The following is a 6,000-nucleotide window of genomic DNA, read 5'->3' as shown; positions in this document are numbered from 1 at the left end:
CACATCTCCGAATTCATCCTTGAGCAGTCGACGCGTTTTCGCTTCTGGAATGGTGTGAGCAATCTGGGGATCAATCTGGCAGCCACCTTATGCATATGCAAATGGTCATGAATGATAGTTTCCACAGACCCTGTACTAATCTTGACATCTTGGGCTGTTTGGCGAATAATAATGTGCCGATCTTCCAAAATGGCAGCCTCAACTTGACGGACAGATGCCTTATCAATGACAGAAGGGGGCGACCAGGTCTGAGAGCTGTTTCCACAGACTTCCGTCCATGTTTGAATTCACGATGCCAGCGTTTTAGAAGGTCATATGATTGGGCATTGTCACCATATGTTTCTTTCATTTCATCAAAAAGTCTTCTTTGGGGTGCGTCCTTTCAAATACAGAAACCAGATCACTGCTCGACATTGAACAGGCTCCATTTCACATCTGACTCAGTTCAAACACCTGTAAAACAGAAACCACAATTAGTTCAGAGCTGTAATTTTTCTCATAAGCCGTAGAGATATACATCATTGCACATGCAAAATTTCAGCTAGAAAAGGCAACTGGTAGTGGGTCAGGGGCAGTACTTATTGCACACCCCTCGTATTTTAAAATATGCGTAAAAAATTTACCTTACTTAGCAAGCTATAGACAAGGAAGACCAATCCAGTTTAGCATTTCCGAAAGTTGACTTACTAAGCCCACACTTAAACTCAAGAATTCTCCAGAATATTCCACATCGCTAGACATGCGGGCCATTTAAAATAAGGCCAACATATTAGTTTTATACGTAACTATCTCTTTAAATGTTTTGAGAGTTTACACATAAAGCTGAAACAGACATTGTATCTTATATTCGATCTCGCTAGATGCCGATAGGCATTGTTGAACACCATACATGGGTTAATAGCGCATAACGTTACGTTACACACGTTTACCCACGTGATCCACACGCCGTATTTAATCTGAGTATCAAAGATCATATAAAAAAAGGAATAACTAGACTCCTTTTTATACGGTATTTATTTTCAGGTACTTTCCCGATTAAACCGTGATCGCGCTCATTCTTTTTGACCTCTGTTCTCTCGAACGACTTTGCAAACGATCTTCTAAACGTACTGAAGAACATCATCTAGGTATCTTATGTGATCGTCTTTTCTAACGGGATATTTCTCCTTTTACAGTATTTTTCTTTTTACTACCCGTTACGTCATTTCGCACACGGTTCGATGTTTGTATATAACCGTCTGTTACAAAGAGAGTTCAAACAAGAAAAAAAAAACTCTTTCTTATTGAATCACACAACTTGGTGTTATACGTTACTGTCTTTCGAATATACTAATTAAAACTTAAGACTCTTTATGAGTGGATATTATGTTTTTAATATTGATCACCTCATGCCGTTAGAATATACATTATAATTTTTTCCTTTCTGGAAAGAGGTTAGAGTAGGCAAATGGTTGTATCGACACGGAGTGACAACCTATATACTCCAAGTTCGAATTCAGTTCCTTCCACAAAAATTACATTCACTCAATATTTTGACATCTTCACTTGATTCATCCTGTATGTATCCGATGTCTTTCTTGAAAATATTAAGATGAAAAGATATATCGGGGAAACAAATGCTCACAATAGGATCCTAGGGTTCATACGTGATAATGATTACGATATCTCTCTCGCGACGAAAGTTGAGAGTCAAATTTAGATATTGTTTAATTTAAAATTAGCACACTGTGGTTGAATAAACTTAGAATTATCCAGACGATAATCTAACATTTTCTCAAAAAGAAAGAAAGTTATGGTCATTTTGTTATACAGGAAAGGCACCACTTATCAAGGTCGGGTGACTACTCTTAGATAAGTGTTAAGTATTAGGTTGACAGTGAGATAACAATCTATCACGCTGAGTAAGGCTAGATTATCTTAGTTGGCTCCTCAATAGAGACTGTATTCACATGCTATTTAAAAACAACCATATTATGATACGCCGGCAAGCAGACACACACTAATGTATTCCATGAACGGACATTTCTGTTAAATAAATTTTGCTCATAGAATTTACGTTTAGGTCTAGAAACAGTTAGAGTGAGGGAAGTTATTGTCGATTGCTGCGGCTAGGTGATTATTTATTTATTTTTTGTTGTAAAAGTTTTACGGGGAAGGGGGCTTAGATTATGGTCGGTCGACTACCTGGCCTAAAATTAACGGTAGATAATAAATACATGTGCAGTCTCTCTCCTGCGCGAAAGAAGAAATAGGGAAGTGAAAAGGTAACGGCTTACTTTGAGAAACTCCTGCACATGCATGTGACGATATCTGACACTGGCAGGAGAGGCACGCCAACAACCCATGACTCTCTGTCAGATGTTAGTATGAAACACACATATCGAAAAGCCGATGGTAGTTATACTCATTTATACGTTACTAACGCTGTCAGAACATTCTTTAATACATAATTTCTGTTAAATGTCTCATTTTACCTCCTTTCAGATTCGTGTTTAAAGCCATGCGGATAATTCTTACTGATCTTTTTTTTTCACAAAGCATATTCCAATTTGGACGTAACGGGCTACTATTTCGGACCATATACAGAAAAGATTAACAAAATATTTATTTATGTTACATGTAAACTTCTGCTTAGCAGTACAGCCAGAAAAGCAGGCACCAGAAACGGGATTCCAAAGTCTAACTGTTCGAGGGAAGAAACTATTATGATAAAAAGCCTTCTGGAATTTAAGGACATCAACAGTGAAGGAATGAAATCTTATTGGTAAGCGGGTTTATCGGGGATATGTACGTCGAGGAGGTACAAGTGAACGAGTTTATCAGAACACATCCCATTAAACTATTTGTAAAACAGTGATGCAACATTACAGAGATGGGTCAGGGCTGTAGCGTTGTTGAAGTGTGACAGATTAGATTTACAACTCTTTTTTGGACACTGTCTAAGAAATATCGGTAATGATAAACAATCTAATTCTTTAATTCAACTAATCATGTTGCTATTCTTTAATGTTTGCAGAAAAAGAAGTCTTGCTATTCAATCTCGGAAAATGTATCCCCAATAGTACTTATGAGCTGACGTACGAACAGATTTCTGCAGAACATGAAGGTCACTTGACATTGCCCACCTGTGTTTTTTCTTTTTGTTTTGCAAAGAAATTTCTAATGCTTTTTTATACGATGTTAAAATACCATTAATGTATTATCATAAAAAAAATATCTATTCAAGTAAAATAGAGTAAAACGAATTTTTTTTCTAATTCTGTAGTAGTAGACGTAGTAGCAGTTTAGTTGTCTTGCCAGTGGTGGTAGTAGTAGTTGTAGTAGTAGTGATGGTCGTTACAGGCTCGAATTGTTTATTTAAATGCAGCTTCAATATAAATCATAACTGACGAACCCAGCGTCAAAGGCGCACCTAGAAAAACATCGCCAATGATCAGGAATGCATTACCATATGAAACTAGAATATCAATAAACATTAGTATTTGCTTTTTGGTTCGCAAATGGGTTGCTAATGGCTTTTTCATTGTAAAGTTCGCCAAAGGCATTTTTTGTGTTTAATAGCTGAACTCATTAGTTTTGCATTTTCTTTCACATATCATGATCACGTTCGTGGTTGTATTCATGAACGACACAGTCAAGGTTTCTTTCAACGGAAATGATGAACAATCAGACGCTTATGAAAGAACATTAGTCATTTACTTTAAAATCTCTGCCGCAGATTATATGTCGGTACTTCCGTAGTTGACGAATTATGCTGAAAGCTTAATGCTATTATTCAGAAATGCACGGTTAACATTGGGGGAAACGGATTCGTTAAATATTCTGTATCTCAACTTCACAACGTAATAAACAAAAGATACTGTGAAAAATTAACTTGAAAATTCTATCTAAAAATGACATGTCATTAAAATACAGAAACACTTTACATCAATCTGTGTATACATACAAACAGATTAAAACTAAGCCGTATACATTGATAAAACATATTTCCCGAAAAAAAGCTACAATATATTGCATTATGTTGCATGTTTCTTTATTGTAATATAAGCTTGGTTTAAATAAAAAAATATAGAATCCACAAACAAATGCTAGCTGGTTTGATATTAGATCATCCCACAAACGTCATTCCTATAGTGTGCAGATATGTTTAACAGGAGCTGATCTAGCAAGGCTAAATGATAAGTGAAAACTAGACATAACGTGCACCATTCGCAGGCCCTTTATTTCTCCGCGGTTATTTACATCTGAAACATTTTAAAATGGTGCATATACTTAAAAATGAAACAACACAGCGAGGATTTATAAAGTACAAGTAGGTGGGGGAAAACAATTTATTGTATCTATTTTCATAAATTACCAGCCCAGACAAATAACAAAACTCCTTGATAACAAAATCTGCGACAGTTTCTGTGGTCGACATCAACGCTGATAAGTCTCAATAAAGATGATACACGATTCAGTGGATTGTGTATTTTTAATACTAAAAATCTTATATATCTATAATAATATATCCACGGAATTTTTCTCTCTCCATCTCTTTTTTTTCTCTCCCTCTAAATTTCTCTCTCTAACTATATATATATATATATATATATATATATATATATATATATATATATATATATATATATATATATATATATATATATATTTGTGTGTAACTATATATATATATATATATATATATATATATATATATATATGAGCAAACAGTTAATGAAATATGTTAAAAAACACTTTGAAATGAGTTAATAACATACTTAATCTGAAAAGGAAACACTAGATAAATGGATAATCCGCGGAGTTTCGAAAAAATACTCTCCTTCTCATCAGAGGGTAGGAATTAGCAAAATGCGGGATCGGATTTTGCATGCAGAAGTATTTGATAAAACAACAAATAAGTCAAATATCTTACTTGAAAACAAAATAAGTTAAGCAGAGGGAATATAGTAAAGAAGAAGGTGATTACATATTAAAGGATAGTCTGGTGCAAGATAAAAAATCCAGTGACGGTAACTATGTCTCGAAAGTAGAGTGAAAAGCAAATCTTATTTTTCTTTTATTAATATTTTTTTTTCCTTGTACAGACTTTTGTGAACTACTCCATGGATTTCTGCCTTTGGATTATTATGGACCATCTTCTTCCTATAACGGGATTTCCTTGGATTTTACTTGTACAAATGGAAATTCTTTTAACTTTCTTGAAGATTTACATTTGGATTTTACCGTCACTGGATTTTTTTTTTATACAGGAAAACAATAAAACCTGCGTTTGTTTATACTGCATGTTGATCGCTTAGCGTGAAAATTTTAATATATATATATATATATATATATATATATATATATATATATATATATATATATGCACAGATAGATGGATGGATTGATAGACAAATTTAGGTGTGATAAGAATAAAATGTCTATAATGTAAAATGATTTACATAAGAGGATCGATATGGTTTTCTGAACAATTTACATATTTGTGGTAACTCATCGGTAAGTATAGCATAATGGAAACATCGAAATTAAACGGACAGTTTCTAAGACACCAAATATAAGCAGAATAATTAAGTTTGCATTTTATTACTGCGTAAATGATTAGAGGTGCCCTTTTATAATTGAACATTTCGATAAATGATCAGTAATATTTGTGTATGTATACTCTTTCAAAACACATATATTTAAGATTTGGACGGTTGTTATGAATGGTAGGGGTGTTTACTACTTCCAGATGGGTAAAATGGCCTCAATTACAAACAATATGTTATTATATCGCTCCAATATTCAGTATGTGGCTAACAACGTATGGCGTACCATCCAGAGTTTCGACGTTAGAATTACACTAGATATCCCTTTATTTCTATACCAAGGCCCAGTAAGTGAACCAGCCGGTTGTTGAAAAGTTTTAAAGACAGTGAGAAGTATGCAGTGTAATGTATACGGACACAAAATTATTAAACTTTTTACAGAGCACGTTCAAATATTCACTTAGATATT

At 34.0% G+C, this 6,000-nt stretch overlaps 1 protein-coding gene across 1 annotated transcript in view; it reads right to left on the bottom strand.

Annotated features, from left to right (window-relative positions):
• Positions 1-379: 379 nt before the first annotated feature.
• LOC145267217 (uncharacterized) overlaps positions 380-6,000 on the bottom strand; it is a 204,265-nt gene continuing 198,644 nt past the window's right edge. The window contains exon 4 of the mRNA XM_080123282.1: positions 380-453. The gene's annotated coding sequence lies outside the window, so the exon portion shown is untranslated. The remainder of the gene's footprint in view (positions 454-6,000) is intronic.

The sequence above is a fragment of the Euprymna scolopes genome, chromosome 42 (assembly GCF_053919585.1).
Source record: "Euprymna scolopes isolate OS-2025 chromosome 42, ASM5391958v1, whole genome shotgun sequence".
NCBI lineage: Eukaryota > Metazoa > Mollusca > Cephalopoda > Sepiida > Sepiolidae > Euprymna > Euprymna scolopes.
Note: the sequence above shows the minus strand (reverse complement) of the source record. Positions and strands in the feature narration are given on the sequence as shown.